We start from the raw sequence: 20,209 nt of genomic DNA, 5'->3' as shown, positions 1-20,209 counted from the left end.
TGGCTGGATTCTCATATCTCCTTGTGCATTCAGTCTGTTGTCACACATCATGTCATGTATCCTCTAGAAAACTTCTCTGTAAACTTGTGAGACAATGACAATGAAAAATGCCAAAATTATTTTAATATTATTACAGTCAATTTTGATTTTATAGACCCAGGCAAATTTCTAAGGACTGCTATAAGTGCACAGGTTATACTGTGATAGCTGTTGATATCATTAAATTGCTAAGGCAAGCAATATTAAGGTCAACCCTACTGGGTTTCTGATTACACAGCCAATGAATCCCCTTTTGCTTTTAAATATGTCGTTTCTGTGTCTTGTAATGAAATTGTAAGTTACACATGGGCTTTGTTTTGTGACATATAGATAATTTGCCTCTGCCTTCTGGGAAGAATTTGCAACTATTTGCAATAGGGCTCAAGATCTTCAGGTAAAGGAGGAACTGAGAATCTAGTGTCCTCAATCCACACAGAAGTAGACTAGGGTGGACTGAAGGGGCCTGACCCAGGTTGAGTAGCATGGAAAATCAAGGAATCTACTAAACGAAATGATCTTGAGGAGAGGGGGTTACTAAAACCCCAACAAATATGTTAATATGTATGGGTAAGGCCAGATACATTGGAGCAATGGCTAGGATTGAAAGACTCTCAGGATTCAGTTATCTGGGCATAGGTCGTATTTTTAGAAAGGATTACTGAGCAAGCAGATGTGGAAATAAAGGAGCAGTAATGGTTTTTCCTGTGGTCATGTATGGATGTGAGAGTTGGACTGTGAAGAAAGCTGATTGCCGAACAATTGATGCTTTTGAACTGTGGTGTTGGAGAAGACTCTTGAGAGTCCCTTGTACCGCAAGGAGATTCAACCAGTCCATTCTAAGGGAGATCGATCCTGGGTGTTCATTGGAAGGACTGATGCTAAAGCTGAAACTGCAATACTTTGGCCACCTCATGCGAATAGTTGACTCACTGGAAAAGACTCTGATGCTGGGAAGGATTGGGGGCGGGAGGAGAAGGGGACGACCGAGAATGAGATGGCTGGATGGCATCACCGACTTGATGGACATGAGTTTGAGTGAACTCCAGGAGTTGGTGATGGACAGGGAGGCCTGGCGTGCTGTGATTCATGGGGTTGCGGAGAGTCAGACACGACTGAGCGACTGAACTGAACTGAACTGAATATTTGAGACTGAAGCTGGGGAACACTGGTGTATAGCAGAGGTGATACTGCAGGGTAGACAGCCATGCATGTCATTGGGTAGAGTGTGTTTTAACCACAGTGCCAGAGTTTGAAACATTGTCAGCGTCAGTGAATCTGGCAGGTGTTTTCAAACTAGTCACCTTCCTTCACCTTCATCTAATCCTCCCTTCACCTCCCTCACTCTCAACTAAGTAAAAGCAAGGATTCTTAAATAATTCATTTTGGAAAGTAGCTGTTAGTCTAAAGAAAGATGTACTGGGGTTCATGTGAAATAGGTCTTAAATGTGCCTCTCTCCAGGTAAATGGTTGCATACATCATATCATTTCAAGACAAACTGAATTATTTAAAAATAAATTTAAGGCAAATCAATATATGCTAAAGATGGAAAATTTGGTTTGAGGAGAGTTTTCAATAATTGGCATCTGAGGTATACAATTCATGTTTTTGTCATGAAATGACTATATGTGATCTCTTATTCTTATGACTGAAAAGGTTAGAATCTTTGTTTAGTCTAATTGAACAGCTGTAAAAATTATTTTCACTCTGTATATTAATGACACAGTTTAGATTGTATTGTGAGACTTAGAGAAGTGAAATTACGTTGTATATTCATGTCTGATGACTTTTAATTCTAGTTCTCTAACTTTGAATAACTCAATCCATTATGATGATACTAATATTATACACAGGCCTCTTTTCCCTGTATCCTGGAAAATTACACTTGGGTGTGAGTGAATAGGCCTTGATTATAAACGAACAGCTAAAATTTCAGTGAAATCAGTCTATTGCAAAAAAAATGTAGAGAGAATCATGTATATGTTGGATAAAGATACCAAAAAACATGATGGAAGATATTTATTAGGGATCGCATAATTCTCAGTAGCCACAAGTAATATTTTGGTATATTTTCTTGATTTAAGAGATCTAAATCTTATATTGTTCTATGTCTTTGGGTTTTCTGTCCATTTCTATATATGTCTATTTCTATATCTATTTATATAATATTTTGTGTGTATGTTTAATTTATAGCTACTATATATAGTACCCATCTATCATACATAAACACATTTTATATGTAGATACGAAACACATAACATGTTATAAACACATACATGATTACATACAGTTACCTCTAGCTTGATCTTCACTGATTTCTGAGTTTAGTAATCACATTAGGTGATCAGCTTTCTTCAACCTAATTCTGTACCATAAATGCAGTAATGTATTGTGAAACTGCTTTTTAATGATAAACTTGGATGAAGGGAAACTGATTTTACTGGTTTAAGAAGTCAAAGTGATTGTCAACTCTGCACGGAGCCAGCAGACACTGGGCCCTCGCTGTCCCTGTTTGGTTGACCCTTGAGGATAGACTGACTAATGAAAGAAATTTCTCTCCCTGGAGACCACAGTTCTGTGAACGACACAGCAAAGCTAGTGTTTGAGATCTGAATACAGAAATGATTAAGAGCATCTGCTGAGTTTCAGATGCTGTAGAAAAGGAGAAAAATTACAAACTGCCAATGGGTAATTTCTGTGGACAAATAAAATAAGCTTAATGGTCATCAAGAATGAAGATCCAGGTTTAATACTCTTTTGGTCATATGTTCTTTGAGTTTTGTTTTAAAATTAAAACTTAAAACACAATTAAAAATTTTGTGAAAAATGTGAACTTGGCTTACATTTGTAAAATCAGTTATGATTCTCCATTAACAACACACTCACTCAAGGCCACAATTGCAGCCAAACATAACCGCTGCTAAGAATATAGCATTTCTATTTATTTGTGTGTAGTAGTTGTACATAAAGAAAGGAATGGCACTGAACCCTGCATTGTTGAGCCACAGTCATTTAGAACAGAGTCTGGTGCATAGTAATTACTGGGAGCCAGGTGGCTATTTACTATGTTTTATTAGTGATCATTCTGTGCCAGTACATACTGTTATATCAGTCTTTTGTGATGCAAGTCTATGACCATACCATTGACTCATGGGGGTTTATATTTTTTCTGTTTCTTTTTTGTACAAATAATGCTTAAATGAGTGCCCTACATATATCCTTGTATTTCTATATACACATTCAGTTCAGTTCAGTTCAGTTCAGTCGCTCAGTCATGTCCGACTCTTTGCGACCCCATGAATCACAGCACGCCAGGCCTCCCTGTCCATCACCAACTCTGGAGTTCACTCAAACTCATGTCCATCGAGTCGGTGATGCCATCCAGCCATCTCATTCTCTGTCGTCCCCTTCTCCTCCCGCCCTCAATCCTTCCCAGCATCAGAGTCTTTTCCAGTGAGTCAACTCGTCGCATGAGGTGGCCAAAGTATTGGAGTTATACCAGAGTAAATTTCTGAAAGTGGAAATTTTGGATCAAGAGGCACTGTGAGTTCTGATACTTTATTGTTGGAAGTCTTTGCTTTTCTTATGTGTTTATTTAGGAGAGTAAAGCAGATTGAGCATAATAGGTATGAAGCATTCCCATTTGGAAAAAATATAATACCCTTGAAATACAAGCTAAAAATAGGTGCACCTCATGTGGAATTGTAAAAACAAATTCCTTAGCATTTATTTTAGGTAACATGCCTTAGAAAAACTTCTTATAATGTTTGTGTCCAAGTATAAAATTATCTCATTGACTGTTGCTAAAAAATAGAGGCGAGTTTAAGATTTTTTCAACTTTTTTCCTCCTTTAAAACTTGCAATGAAGGTTCATATATCTGTGAATTAATAAGATGAAGTGAATTTTAAAGACAGATTCTGTGTTGTGGCCAATATAATTTTTACATAACAGATATTTTAAAAATGTGCTGCTTTACTAATTTCATAAGAACTGAGCACCTACTTCTTGCCATGGGTTAGGTCTGGTCCTTAGCTTTAAGGATAGATATCAAGTCCTTCTCTTTAAAGAACTTGTGAAAGTGTTCTTCAAAATGCTAATGAGGAGTTAGCATCAGTAACAAAAGTTTAGAAAAGTGCTATAGTATTATCAGTGATCCTGGGCTAGGGGAGGATGGAGGAGGGTCATTTAATCGGTCTGGTTCTCATTACATTTTTAAGTCCTGGGACTTTTGAATTAGTTATTGAGTTCATTTATTTATCCAATTTTCTTTTTCTTTTTTATTTATTTATTATTAATTAATTTATTTTTTATTGAAGGATAATTGCTTTATAGAATTTTGTTGTTTTCTATCAAACCTCAACATGAATCAGCCATAGGTATACATATATCCCCTCCCTGTTGACCGTCCCTCCCGTCTCCCTTCCCATCCCACCCTCTAGGTTGATGCAGAGCCCCTGTTTGAATTTCCTGAGCCATACAGCAAATTCCCATTTGCTCTCTATTTGCATTTGCTAATGTGAGTTTCCGTGTTACTCTCTCCATGCACCTCATCCTCTCCTCCCCTCTCCCCATGTCCATAGGTCTGTTCTCTATGTCTGTTTCTCCATTGCTGCCCTGTAAGTAAATTCTTCAGTACCATTTGTCTAGATTCCATATATGTGTTGGAATACGGTATTTATCTTTCTTTTTCTGACTCACTTCACTCTGTATAATAGGTTCTAGGTTCATCCACCTCATTAGAACTGACTCAAATGTGTTCCTTTTTATGGCTGAGTATATTCCATTGTGTATATGTACCACAACTTCTTTATCCATTCATCTGTTGATGGACATCTAGATTGATTCTATGTTCTAGCTATTGTAAATAGTGCTGGAATGAACAGTGGAATACATGTGTCTCTTTCAATTTTGGTTTCCTCAGGATGTATGCATAGGAGTCGGATTGCTGGGTCATACAGCAGTTTTATTCCTAGTTTTTAAGGAATTTCCATACTGTCTTCCATAGTGGCTGTATCAATGTACATTCCTACAACCGTGCAAGAGCATTCCCTTTTATCCACACACTTTCCAGAATTTATTGTTTGTAGACTTTTTGATGAGGGCCATTCTGACCAGTGTGAGGTGATGATATCTCATTGTAGTTTTGATTTGCATTTCTCTAATAATGAGCGATGTTGAGCATCTTTTCATGTGTTTGTTAGCCATCTCTATGTCTTCTTTGGAGAAATGTCTGTTTAGGTCTTTTTTGATTGGGTTGTTTGCTTTTCTGGCGTTGAGTTGTATGAGTTGCTTGTATATTTTGGAAATTAATCCTTTGTCAGTTGTTTCATTTGCTATTATTTTCTCCCATTCTGAGGGTTGTCTTTTCACCTTGCTTATAGTTTCCTTTGCTGTGCAAAAGCTTTTATGTTTAATCAGGTCCCACTTATTTACTTTTGATTTCATTTCCATTACTCCAGGAGGTGGGTCATAGAGGGTCTTGCTTTGATTTATGTAATCGAGTGTTCTGCCTATGTTTTCCTCTAAGCGTTTTATAGTTTCTGGTCTTACATTTATGTCTTTCATCCATTTTGAGTTTATCTTTGTGTATGGTGTTAGGAAGTGTTCTAATTTCATTATTTTACATGTAGCTGTCCAGTTTTCCCAGCACCATTTATTGAAGAGGCTGCCTTTGTCCCACTGTATATTCTTGCTTCCTTTGTCGAAAATAAGGTATGCATAGGTGCATGGGTTTATCTCTGGGCTTTATATCTTGTTCCATTGGTCTGTATTTCTGTTTTTGTGCCAGTACTGTACTGTTTTGATGACTGTAGCTTTGCAGTATAATCTGAAGTCAAGAAGATTGATTCCTCCAGATCCATTCTTCTTTCTCAAGAGTGCTTTGGCTATTCACGGTCTTTTGTGTTTCCATATGAATTGTGCAATTTTTTGTTCTAGTTCTGTGAAAAATGCCATTGGTAATTTGATAGGGATTACATTAAATCTGTAGATTGTGTTTGGTAGTATAGTCATTTTCACAATATTGATTCTTCCTACCCAGGAACATGGAATATCTCTCCATCTGTTTATGTCATTTTTTATTTCTTTCATCAGTGTCTTATACTTTTCTGTGAATAGTTCTTTTGTCTCCTTAGGTAAGTTTAATCCTAGATATTTAATTCTTTTTGTTGTAATGGTGAATGGGATTGATTCCTTAATTTCTCTTTCTTATTTGTCATTGTTAGTATATGAAAATGCAAGTGATTTCTGTGTATTCATTTATATCATGCAACTTTGCTAAATTCACTGATTAGCTCTAGTAATTTTCTGATACTATCTTTAGGGTTTTTTATGTACAGTATCATGTCATCTGGAAACACTGAGGGCTTTATTTCTTTTCTGATCTAGATTCCTTTTATTACTTTTTTTCTCTGATTGCTATAGCTAGGACTTCCAGAACTATGTTGAATAATAGTGGTGAAAGTGGACACCCTTGTCTTGCTCCTGATCTTAGGGGGGATGCTTTCAGTTTTTCACCATTGAGAATAATGTTTGCTGCAGGCTTATCATATATGGCCTTTACTATGTTGTGGTAGGTTCCTTCTGTGTCCATTTTATGAAGAATTTAATCATAAATGGGTGCTGGATTTTGTCAAAGGCTTTTTCTGCATCTATTGAGATGATGCAGATGATCTATTTACCTTTCAATTTGTAAATATAGTGTATTACATGGATTGATTTGCGTATATTGAAGAATCCTTGCATCCCTAGAATAAACACAACTTGATCATGGCGTATGAGCTTTCTGATATGTTGCTGAATTCTGTTTGCTAAAATTCTGTTGAGGGTTTTTGCATCTGTGTCCATCAGTGATACTGGCCTGTAGTTCTCTTTTTTGTGTCTCTTTGTTTGGTTTTGGTGTCAGGGTGATGGTGGCCTTGTAGAATGAGTTTGGAAGTGCTGCTTCCTCTACACTTTTTGGAAAGAGTTTTAGAAGGATAGGCTTTAGCTCGTCTCTAAACATTTGGTAGAATCCTCCTGTGAAGCCATCTGGTCCTGGGCTTTTGTTTTCTGGGAGATTTTTGATCACAGCTTCAATTTCAGTGCTTGTAATTGGGTTGTTCATAATTTCTATTTCTTCCTGGTTCAGTCTTGGAAGATTGAACTTGTCTAAGAATCTGTCCATTTCTTCCAGGTTATCTATTTTATTGCCATAATGTTGTTCATAATAGTCTCTTCTAATCCTTTCTATTTCTGCATTGTCTGTTGTAACCTGTTCTTTTTTTATTTCTAATTTTGTTGATTTGATTCTTCTTTCTTTTTTGATGAGTCTGGCTAAAGGTTTGTCAATTCTGTGTGTCTTCTCAAAGAACTAGCTTTTGTTTTTTTATTTTTTTTTTAGAAGTTTAATTTCCTTTTTATTTACCAAATTATAGAAATTGCAGTTTAGCTTAAATTCTGATTCATGTTGTTTTTATTTTTAATTTTTTTTCTTTCTTTTTTTCTTTTTCTGTTTTTATTTTTTCAAAAACAATTTTAGGAATCTTTACTTAAAAACAACCTTATCTTAAAATGGAGTAACTTTGGTTTTACGAGCAGCAAGCCAAGTACAGAAGCAAAAATGCATTACAGGAGAATTAAGTTCTACATTAGGTCACAGCGTCTAATCTGAAATCACACCCATAGTATCATTTTTTAGGAAATCTGGGAAATAGTTATTTCCCAGGATGTCTGAACCATAGCTACTGTATTTTGACTTTTAATTGTAAAAAAAATTTTTTTAATAGCCAAAGCAGATTTCACCATTAATGACGTCAGTGTTTTTCTAGGTATGAGAAGATGCAAGAATTGGAACTCATAAAACCTTTTTCTGAAAAGATCTAGGTATCTGAAGGCCTGTTCTGCCAGTTTTTTTTTTTTTTTTTCAGAGCACAGAGTGCCTCATTCCTGATTTTCACCCTGAACTTCTTTCAGGGTGTGTTGAAGGTCAGCAGCTTGCAATGGTCATGATGTAATCTTTGTAGAGGCAGCTGGCAAGTACCAACTTCCAGTCAGCAGGGTCCCTTCATAGCCACATATCTGACCATGTGACACCATTTCATGGCCATTGTGTCCCACGGTGCTGGGAAGGCTCATTCCCAGGTCTAGGGAAGGGATGGGCCACTCAGTGTGCTAAAATTGGACCAGGCCTTGCAAGTAGCAAAAGTCTCTGGACCACTGTCTTACTAGCCTCCTGGTCCAGGAAAATATTTCCTCTTGTTGCTTTTTCCCATACCCAGAGTCACATTATTACAATTATTGATCTCATATGGAACTGTCAGTTCAGCATTATATCACAGGCTCAGTGAAACAAGTGACATAGAAAATAATATTGCCATGCTACTGCTGCTGCTGCTGCTAAGTCACTTCAGTCGTGTCCGACTCTGTGTGACCCCATAGACGGAAGCCCACCAGGCTCCCCCGTCCCTGGGATTCTCCAGGCAAGAACACTGGAGTGGGTTGCCATTTCCTTCTCCAATGTGTGAAAGTGAAAAGTGAAAGTGAAGTCGCTCAGTCGTGTCCGACTCTTAGCGACCCCACGGACTGCAGCCTACCAGGCTCAACCATCCATGGGATTTTCTAGGCAATAGTACTGGAGTGGCTTGCCATTGCCTTCTCCGAATATTGCCATAGCTAGCAGTTATTAGTAAAATAATAATTATAAGTCAAGAACTTTCATTAGATAAAGCCTGGTATAACCCAAGTCACCTGACTTCATTCGTTAAATGATTATAGTCTGGTGTTAATCTCCTGGTTGTACATTATGGAGCATCCGACCTTTATCTCAAGATTGGTTATTGAGATAAGCCTTAGAAACTAACATAGAGTGTCCTTTTTAATAACTTAATTAAATCTTTTAGCAGTATCACGTAACAAGGAACTGTCTCAGCAGTGAGTCTTAGTAAACATTAGACATTAACAAAACTAGAAACTTAATTTAACAATATACAAAACTTAATATTCCGTGATTTTTCATTATGGAGGCCCTGTAGCCAGGGAGGCTTTAACCCATCAAATAAAAAATGAGGTTTGTCGGGGAGCTGGGAAAAGCCAAGCAGCCATCTTGGATTTCCCATAGCCCTGACTCTGATTTCCAGCTATTGTTTTTAATTTTCCAATTTAGAAGCAGACTGTTGCCATGGTTTAAGGACATTAGGATGGCACAAGTCTAACAGAGTTTTTGTATAAGCAGAATGAGCTTTTACATGTCTACAAACCTGACAATTGGATTAATTTCTAAAACTAGCATAGGATCAGGCCTATGGTAGAAAAGCATTTGATTTATATGCAGAGGGCTAAGAAGTGAAGAAAACATTATAAATGATCATACGAATCAGGTCCAGCATCTTGGGCAAGCTGTCTACCTCTGATGTTGTCGTCTTCTCATCCTGGTGTAGTGTAGTTTTTAGTTTTATTAATCTTTACTATTGTTTCTTTCATTTCTTTTTTATTTATTTCTGCTTGGATCTTTATGATTTCTTTCTTACTACTAATTTTGGGGTTTTTTTGTTCTTCTTTTTTCCAGTTGTTTTAGGTGTAAAGTTAGGTTGTCTATTCAATGTTTTTCTTGTTTCTTGAGGTAGGATTGTATTGCTATAAACTTCCCTCTTAGAACTGCTTTTGCTGCATCCCATAGGTTTTGAATTGTTGTGTTTTCACTGTCATTTGTTTCTAGAAATTTTCTGATTTCCCTTTTGATTTCTTCAGTGACCTGTTGGTTATTTAGAAACATGTTGTTTAGTTTCCATGTGTTTGTGTTTCTTACAGTTTTTTTTTCTTGTAATTGATATCTAGTCTCATAGCATTGTGATCAGAGAAGATGCTTGATATGATTTCAATTTTCTTAAATTTACTGAGGTTTGATTTGTGACCCAAGATGTGGTCTATCCTGGAGAATGTTCCATGTGTGCTTGAGAAGAAGGTGTATTCTTCTGCATTTGGATGGAATGTCCTGAAGATATCTGTGGGATTCATCTCATCTAATGTATCATTTAAGACTTGTGTTTCCTTATTAATTTTCTGTTTTGAGGATTTGTCCCTTACTGTGCGTGGGGTGTTAAAGTCTCCTACTGTTATTGTGTTACTGTCAATTTCTCCTTTTATGTCTGTTAGTGTTTGTCTTATGTGTTGAGGTGCTTCTATGTTGGGTGCCTAGATATATACAATTGTTATGTCTTCCTCTTGGATTGATTCCTTGATCATTATATAATGTCCTTCCTTATCTCTTATAATCTTTATTTTACAGTCTCTTTTGTCTGATATGAGGATTGCTACTCGAACTTTCTTTTGCTTCCCATTTGCATGGAATATATTTTTCCATCCTCTCACTTTCAGACTATATGTGTTTGGTGGTACTGAAATCTTAATTTTTGCTTGTCTGAAAAGCTTTTTATTTCTCCATCAATTCTGAATGAGATCCTTGCCAGGTACAGTAATGTTGGTTGTAGATTTTTCCCTTTCAGTACTTTAAATATATCCTGCCATTCCCTTCTGGCCTGCAGAGTTTCTCCTGAAAGATCAGCTGTTAATCGTATGGGTTTTCCCTTGTATGTTACTTGTTGCTTCTCCCTTGCTGCTTTTAATGTTCTTTCTTTTTGTTTAGTCTTTGTTAGTTTGATTAGTATGTGTCTTGGTGTGTTTCTTCTTGGGTTTATTCTGTATGGGACTCTTTGTGCCTCTTGGACTTGATTGACTATTTTCTTTTCCATGTTGGATAAATTTTCAACTATAATGTCTTCAAAAGTTTTTTCATACCCTTTATTTTCTCTTCTTCTGGGACCCCTATAATTCAAATGTTGGTGTGTTTTGATATGGTCTCAGAGGTCTATGAGACCGTCCTCAGACTTTCTCATTCTTTTTACTTTGTTCTGCTCTTTAGAAGTTGTTTCCACCATTTTATCTTCCAGTCTACTGATTTCATTCTTCTGCTTCAGATATTCTGCTATTGATTCCATCTGGAATATTTTTAACTTCAGTAATTGTGTTGTTTGTCTCTGTGTTTTTTCTCTAATTCTTCTAGGTCTTTGTTAATTGATTCTTGCATTTTCTCCACTTTGTTTTCAAGGTTTTTGATCACCTTTACTATCATTATTCTGAGTTTTTTTTCAGGTAATTTGCCTGTTTTCTCTTCATTTATTTGGACTTATGTGTTTCTAGGTTGTTCCTTCATTTGTGCAGTATTTCTCTGCCTTTTCGTTATATATTTTTTTTAAGTTATTGTGTTTAAGGTCTCCTTTTCCCAGGTTACAAGGAAAATTGAGTTCTTTCCTTGAAGAAGGTTGAATTCTTTCTTCCTTTTGGTTTCTGCCCTTCTAAGATTGGTCCAGTGGTTTGTGTGAGCTTCGAATAGGGTGAGATTTGTGGAGTTTTTTTTTGTGTTCTTGTTTTGGGCTTCCCTGGTAGCTCAGATGGTAAAGAGTCTACCTGCAGTGCAGAAGACCCATGTTCAATCCCTGGGTTGGGAACATCCCATGGAGAAGGAAATGGCAACCTACTCCAATATCCTTACCTGGAAAATTTCATGGACGGAGGAGCCTGGCAGGCTATAGTCCAAGGGTTCACAAAGAGTTGGATATGACTGAATGGCTTCACTTTCACTTTTCTTTTGCATGTTTGTTTGTTTTCCCTCTTATGGGCAAGGCTGAGTGAAGTGGTAATCCTGTCTGCTGATGATTCATTTGTATTTTTGTTTTGTTTGTTGTTTAGATGAGGCATTCTACACAGGGTGCTACTGGTGGTTGGGTGGTGCCTGGTCTTGTATTCAAGTGGTTTCCTTTGTGTGCATTCTCACTATTTGATACTTCCTAAGGTTAGTTCTCTGGTTATCTAGAGTCTTAGAATCAGTGTTCCCACTCCACAGGCTCAGGGCTTGATCTCTGGATGACTCTGCCTCAGGGTTTCTCATGAGACTGCTGTGAAACTGACTAGAGCTACAGTATCCAAAGGCTTGACTTGGGCTGCAGAGCACAACTGTAGACAATCCACAGACACCAAGTACTATGAAGAATCAGAGCATGCAGGGTTCCAGCTATCCCACTTAACCACAATGTTCCTTGGCAACATCTGGCCAAGGTGTTGAGCTGAGAGAAGTGCCAAAGACGTGGGTCCAGGTGGCCAAAGGTGTTAGACTCCCTCTGGAACAGTCACTGGGTCGCAGAGAGTAGAATCAGGGAAAACTTTATTACTGAAGTATAGTTGCTATACAATATATAGGTCACAGGTATACAGTATAGGGTTACACCCATTTATAGTTATTATAAAATATTGCCTATATTCCCTGTGTTGTACAACATATCCTTGCAGATTATTTTATACCTGATAGTTTGTACCTGTTAATATCTACCCCTGTATATTCCCCCTCCCTGCTTCCCTCCTCCCACTGAGAACCACTAGCTTGTTCTCTATATCTGTGAGCTTGCTTCTTTTTTGTTCTATTCACTCGTTGGTTGTATTTTTTAGGTTGCACATATAAGTGATACCACACAGTGTTTGTCTTTCTCTGTTTTACTGATTTCACTTGGCATAATGCCACATAAGTCCATCCATGGTGTTGCAAATGGCAATATTTCATCCTTTTCTATAGCTGAGTATACTCCATTGTGTGTATGTATATGTACATGTGCATACACCCGTCTTCTTTATCCATTCGTCTGCTGATGGACACTTAGCTTGCTTCCATATCTTGACAACTATAAATAATATTGCTATGAACACTGAAGGACATTTACCTTTTTGAATTAAGGTTTTGGTTTTTGGAGGTGGTATGTACTCAGGAGTGGAATAGCTGAGTCATGTGGTAGTTCTATTTTTATTTTTTTGAGAAACATCTGTACTGTTTTCCACTGTGACTGTGTCAATTTGCATTTGTGTGTTCCCTTTTCTCTACATTCTTCCCAATACTTGTTACTTGTGTTCTTCTTGATAGTAGCCATTCTAACAAGTGTAAGGTGATATTTCACCACAGTTTTGATTTGCATTTCCCTGATGAGTAGTGATGCTGAATATTTTTTTATGTGCCTATTACCCATATGCATTTCCTCTTTGGCAAAATGTTTACTCAGTTTTTCCTGCTCATTTTTAGGTGAACTGTTTTTTTTTGATGTTGAGTTGTAGGAACTGCTTATATATGTTGGGTATTAGTCATTTATCAGTCATATCTTTTGCAAAGATTTTCTCCCATTCATTAAGCTGTCTTTTTCTTTTGTTGATGGTTTCCTGTGCTGTGCAAAAGCTGTTAAGTTTAATTAGCTCACATTTGTTTATTTATTTTTGCTTTTATTTCCTTTACTTTAGGATATGGATCCAAAAAAAATTATTGCTGTGATTTATGTCAGAGTGTTCTGCCTATGTTTTCATCTAGAAGTTTTTCGGCCTTCCATTTAGGTCTTTAATCATTTTGAGTTTATTTTTGTGTATGATGTTAGATAATGTTAGTTAGTTGCTGAGTTCAGCGATATGTATTTTAATACTTACACAAAAGAGAAAATGATGAAACATAAAACTATACCACATTTTCCCTCACCTTTCTTTCAGCCTATTATATATACCTGGAGAATCTACTCGAATGTTTGCTTTGAGGCTTTTAGACATAATACATTCCATGTAAAACCCGGGCTCTGAGAACTTGTTCTCCATAGATGCTAATCAAGAAAAAAAAAATTAGAGAGTGATGGGCACTCTGTGTTGCTATGCATAGACACTGAGCTTATGGAGAAAAAGTAACTGCTTCTTGGAAGCACAAGCCAATATTTTATCAGGATATTCCCATCCTGAAACTGCTTTAGGTGATGTAGCAGTCCGATGAATTCAGGCAACATGCAGCATCTTGTCTGGAAAACTTTAAAAATTTTTAATTAGTATTTAGCATGCCTCTTTTTGTTTTCATTTAATGCTTGTAGGAGTTTATAGTCTTATCACAGGGGAAAAGGAAGAAAAAGATGGCAGTATAGTTTTCTTCCTCAAATCCCTGGTAAGACACAAGCTTTATTAGCTGAATGAATGGAAGCTATTATTGGCAACATTTGGACCTAGGAACCAATTTAATTTGTTTCTGCTATAAATTTGAATTTTTGCTTCAATGTGCATGCTTTATTTTTTCATTTCTCCTTTCCACATCATTTTTACCCCCAGCAAAATGTGTTCTACCTTATTATTTTGTTCATTTTATACATTTTGAATTAATTCTTTCACCCTTCTATTCATCCATCCAGTCATACTAAATACTAACTACTGTGACAGAATCAGGGGATATAGAAATGAATATGACAACATTCAAGTCCTTAAACATTTACCAGTTCAGTGAAGAGAAAAATAAATAAAATCTTCTTTCCCCCTATTTCTTACCCTTTGGATTTCTTTTTCTTAATATTATTCAGTCTAACCTCACATTTACTCATTTTGATGCAATCTGTGAGTTTGGAACAAAGGGAAGACATTTTCTATCTCTGAGACTCTTAGATTTAAGTTCAAATAAAGTGTTCAAATCCTTTGTTAAAGAAATCCAGGTGTAGCCTCTGGATAATCCTAGATCTTCAAGATTTCTGGAGCTACCCTTTCATTTGATGCCTAAATTCCTAGTAAACTGAGATCCTATTCTTCAATCCGTGGGAAGCTTTGTCTGCCAGTGTCTCCAAGGACTTTACTGGGGGCTCGATTTCTCCTGACTCCCTTTTACTATTATTTGTTGATCTCTTGTGTTTTTGAACCTGACTATGTATCATCTTAGAATTTAATATTCTCTGTTAGTCTCCTTTGGTTCTTTTGCTATATCTTTGGTGGTGGTAGTGGTATAGTCGCTATGTCGTCTGACTCTTGTGACCCCATAGGCTGCAGCCCGCCAGGCTCCTCTGTATATGGGATTCTCCAGGCAAGAATACTGGAGTGGGTTGCCATTTCCTTCTCCAGGGGATCTTCCCAACCTAGGAATCAAACTCAGGTCTCCTGCATGGCAGGCAGATTCTTTACTGACTGATATCTGTGGGGGGATTTCTAATTGTTGTCCTTGCATTATGGACTTTTCCTCCTTGTCTTTGGAGACCTTTTCCGTTTCCTGCTCGTTAGAATTCAACTTTCTTCCAACATCCTCACTTGCAGGCTGACAGAAGCCAACTTCCAATTCCCTACCATGTAATAATGAAGTAAACTTTGTCTTTCAGTTACAGCTTTCTTATTCTTGACCATATCAAATGTCCTTAGCCTTTATTAATGACCTATCTAGCTGTTTTTTAAACAAAATAATCATCTACTTAGAAGATGAATCTTGTATATTTCCAAGGATATTGAAGTTTATTTCTATTTTTCATACACTCTGTATTTTCCTGTTATATTATCATACCAGCAGATGTACAAAGTTAAAGCTAAAGACATATTGAGTTATAAAGACTACAATGTAGAATAATACAAATGCAAAAATCATCATGTGGTTCTTTAAATAATTCTAATAAAATTTTTGATAAATGAAAGATCCAAATGACATAAAACGAAACAACTTTTGGTTTCTAAAGTTTTGTGTCTTAGAATTGTGTATATTTAGAAGCTCTTCGGTTGCTTTGCTTACTCTGTTATTTGTGTAGAAGCCAGAATTATGTCTTAACACAAACACAAACACACATGGGCCATAAACATCCTGTTACATAGGAGGTAGTTAGCTATTCTTATTAAGGTTCAGTTCAGTTCAGTTCAGTCGCTCAGTCGTGTCCGACTCTTTGTGACCCCATGAATCACAGCATGCCAGGCCTCCCTGTCCATCACCAGCTCCCGGAGTTCACTCAAACTCATGTCCATCAAGTTGGTGATGCCATCCATCCATCTCATTCTCTGTCATCCCTGTCTCCTCCCGCCCCCAATCCCTCCCAGCATCAGAGTCTTTTCCAGTGAGTCAACTCGTCACATGAGGTGGCCGAAGACTCTTTTAAGAGTCTACAAATGCTTAGAATTTAAAAACTCCAATTCATTTAATAATCAGTTATCAATCTTGTATTATCAGTCTGTTGAAAAAACACGGAAACAGAGGTTTCAAACTATACTATGCATAGCAATCACCTAGAAAGCCTATAGAATGCAAATTCCATCTCCCCAAACGATGGAATCTGACATCTGATGTAGGGCTAAGAAATTCACATTTATGTAAGCTGCCCAGCTGTGTTATAATGAATGTGAGCACATTTTTGGAAATATGAGTGGGGTATTTAAATAATGTCTTAGTACAAAATGATTCATGTTACTTAAATCCTAACCACCTAGTGTGGTATCTTAAGACTTTTTTGACCTTTTCCTGGTAACATAACTTGTTTAATGAACATAAACAGTAAGTTCCAGTAATTCTTACTGAGGTAATAATGATTTCAAGTATTTTCATAGTGCTATAAATTAGAAGCCATCCTAATATATATATCTTTTATTTTCACTTTACCCCAGTCAGTGGAGCTGGTGCAATAATTTAAGACAAGTGAATTCTATGGGTCTCCCAATATGGAAAGTTCAAAGGGACTCTGCTGCTGCTGCTGCTAAGTCGCTTCAGTCATGTCCGACTCTGTGTGACCCCATAGACGGCAGCCTACCAAACTCCTGTCCCTGGGATTCTCCAGGCAAGAATACTGGAGTGGGTTGCCATTTCCTTCTCCACAAAGGGACTCTACCAGCACTCAAACCTCAAAAGTCACCTTACAGTCTCATTTTAAAATCAAATACAGGTAATATTTTTGGTTGACTTAAAACATTTGAAAAGTGAGGATCTCTGTACTAATTTGGAATTTATTCATCACAATTTGTGCATAAGAGGCAGACCTGGAAAGTCTACTCTTCCTTTGGTGTTCCCTTCAAGGCATCACTTAAGAAATTCCAGACTTTTGTGTTAAAATTTCTCTCTTGTGTGATACACATCTCTCCTTTCTATCAGGTTGACCTCCACTTATCCTTCAAAGTCCAGTCTATTGATATTTTCTCAGAGGTTTCTATAACCTCTCTGTCTAAATAAAGTTTTAGGTCATTTTTTCTTTCATTGAATTTATTATAATTGCAATTGTGTAATTTTGTGTAGTTAAATATTTAATGTCTGTATACCTAGTGGATTGTGAGTTCCTCAAACAATGAGATTGTGTTTTCTTTACTTCTGTTAAAGTAAGACCCTATCCCTGTGGCCTGGCATACAGAGGTACTCAACATACTTGTTGAGTTAATGAGTGAAGTGTAGGAAAATATCTGACTGGAAAAGATTTTAGCACTTTGAACTGATGAGCATAAAAGTATACTTGAAAACTGTCTTTGTTGTATGAGAAGTGGTAAATCAGGACTAATTTTGAATGAGCAACATTGGAGATCCCACTCTATTCACTACAGAGTATAGGTGGACAGCATTTGAGACTGAAAACTTATTTTAACCAGAAAAAATGCTGACTCAAACACTGGAATCAAAGATAAAAGTGCAGTTTACTTTAATTGCTTTGTACTCTCTAACTGTCTCATAGATAGAATTTGCCCACTAAAACCTTAGATGCTTAGCCTAAAATTCTGGATACCGTGGTGGGATGTGTGGGGAGTGGCTGTGGGGGAGTCATTATGTCACACTGCCGAGGCTCTAATGACAAAAGAAGAGTGTGTGGGGGGGGAGTCAGTGACAAGCATGACTCTCAGATCCATAGATAAAAGTGTGATTAGATAAAGAAGTAATGCACAGATCAAAGATAATTGATTCTTTCTCCAAAAGATGTAATATTTTAAAGAATCTGTGAGTTCCTAGTGATAGTAAGTGTTAGAACAAGTAGTCGACTTAAAATGAAGAGTATATTTATTTGTATGAAGGAAAAGCTGAGTAGAAAAAAAATGCCATCATCTCACAATGTATCTGAAAAAGATCATAGTCAAATTGTAATGTCAAAACCAAGGGAACTTGGAAGATAGGAATGGAAAAATAAGTCAAAGCCTTGATTTACATGACTTGTAATATTAATATGAGTGGTGTACTTTACTAGAACACTACAGAGAAACTAGTCCATCATTTGGGGTGATTCTTTCCTTTGTTGGAGAAGGAAATGGCAACCTGCTCCAGTATTCTTGCCTGGAAAATCCCATGGGCGGAGGAGCCTGGTGGGCTCGCAGAGTCGGACACGACTGAGCGACTTCACTTTCACTTTCTTTTCCTTTTTGGTTGTGATTATAGCTGATGTTGGGTTGGGAGATCCCCTGGAGAAAGCAGTGGCAACCCACTCCAGTATCCTTGCCTGGAAAATCTCATGGACAGAGGAGCCAGGTGGGCTGCAGTCCATGGGGTCGCAAAGAGTCGGGCACCGCTGAGCGACTAACACTTACTAACACTAACACTTATAGCTGATGTACAATATTATGTGTTTCAGATGTACAGAATAGTGATTTACAACTTTTAAAAAGTTGTATTCAATTTATAGTTATTACAACTATTGGATAGCATTCCCTAAATTGTACTATATATCTTTATAACTTACTTATTTTATCCATAATAGTTTGTACCTCTTAATCTTTTACCCCTATCTTGCCCCCCACCCCTTGAGAAGTTTCTTTAAGGCAGATAATCTCGGTCCTAAGATTTTTTTTCTCAGTCTTTTTGTTTATCTCATGTATTTGGCAAGATCTGTGTGTCTCTTACACTGAAACTCAACCAGGGAAACTGGGAGATGATTTCAATCTCTTCTTGAAACTTAGATCTTTTTAGTGTTTAGTTGAGAAGCAGGTATTAGGGAAGAGCTTTGGGTTTGGGATCTGTCGTACTATTTCTAAAGAGGCTCTCCCTCTGTTTGACTGATGACCTCTTCCTCTTGAGTAATTCATTTGATTAGATATGCAAGGACTCCTGGTAGTCTCCCGATGCGCAGAGAGCCTGCCCAGTCTGAGCGCACTCAGGGAGCACCAGGGATCTGCCAGCTTCTCTGAAAGCCTCCGATGCTGACAGCTGGCAACAGTGTTATGGGCTTCACATGACTCTGGCTTTCAGATTTTTAGATCTTTCATATTAAGAAGAATGTGATCCTAAAACAAATAAAGGTTTCAATATATTTGTATTCTGCATCTGAGAGTTTGGTAGTCATGGGAAGAGAATCTGGGGCAAAACTTATCAAGTTACTCTTATGACTTTGGAAAAGTTACAAACTCTGTGACCATAAACAGTGACAGTGTAATGTTGTTATGAGTACTGATATGAGCTAATTATGTAAATTGCTTTGAAGAGTGTTTGGTACTAGTAAGAACTATATAAGTGGGAGCTTTTATTATTATTCTGTATTAGTTCAGTTCAGTTCAGTCGCTCAGTCGTGTCCGACTCTCCGCGACCCCATGAATCACAGCACGCCAGGCCTCCATGTCCATCACCAACTACCGGAGTTCACTCAAACTCATGTCCACAGAGTCGGTGATGCCATCCAGCCATCTCATTCTCTGTCGTCCCCTTCTCCTCCCGCCCCCAACCTTTCCCAGCATCTGAGTCTTTTCCAGTGAGTCAACTCTTCGTATGAGGTGGCCAAAGTATTGCAGTAGGTGTGTGTATATTCATAATTGGCCAAAGAAATATTGAATTTTAAAAATCCTTTATAACATATATTTTATTGCTTTATAACGTATTATTCTAACATTTGAAGTTCTTTTTCAGGAGAAGAAGAATGCCTTTTAATTTGTTCCTTAATTCTTTCTCTCCCTTCAGTCTCAATGCCAACTCTTCTTCCCTAGGTTTGCTTTTTTTGGACAAGACTTCACCTTTAGTTGATATAGATGGTAGCACAGCTCAAATAGTTTTTTCATGTTTATACCTCATGATAATCTGAACATTTAAGAAGAAACCTGCAGTTAAATACGGGGGACTTCCAAATTTCCATCAGTGTAGACTGCACCTTATATTTATGGTTGTCAATATGGATCTAATACATTAAGATTTCTAGGATCATAAGCAATATCTGGAGCCGTTGTCTACATTTTTTTTTTCAACCTGGCCCTTTAACATTCTTTTGCAAGGATTTTATTTTTTGCCCTTTTTCTTACACAAAAGAGTCAAATTGTTTTCCAACATAAATGGAAACTTTTAATCTATATAAGCTGAAAGAAGAACTTGAAACATCCTTCCTGTGCAACTCTAAAGGATGTTACCTACATGTCTTAGTTCTTACAGTTGAGTAGCATCCCAAGTGAAATCT

At 37.1% G+C, this 20,209-nt stretch overlaps 1 protein-coding gene across 1 annotated transcript in view; it reads left to right on the top strand.

Moving 5' to 3' along the window:
* KCNC2 (potassium voltage-gated channel subfamily C member 2) overlaps window positions 1-20,209 on the top strand; it is a 240,620-nt gene that overhangs the window by 211,649 nt on the left and 8,762 nt on the right. The window lies entirely within an intron of this gene.

This window comes from Moschus berezovskii, chromosome 6 (assembly GCF_049115385.1).
Source record: "Moschus berezovskii isolate FMDL1 chromosome 6, NW_MosBer_1.0, whole genome shotgun sequence".
Taxonomy (NCBI): domain Eukaryota; kingdom Metazoa; phylum Chordata; class Mammalia; order Artiodactyla; family Moschidae; genus Moschus; species Moschus berezovskii.
This window is presented reverse-complemented; position numbering and strand designations above follow the sequence as displayed.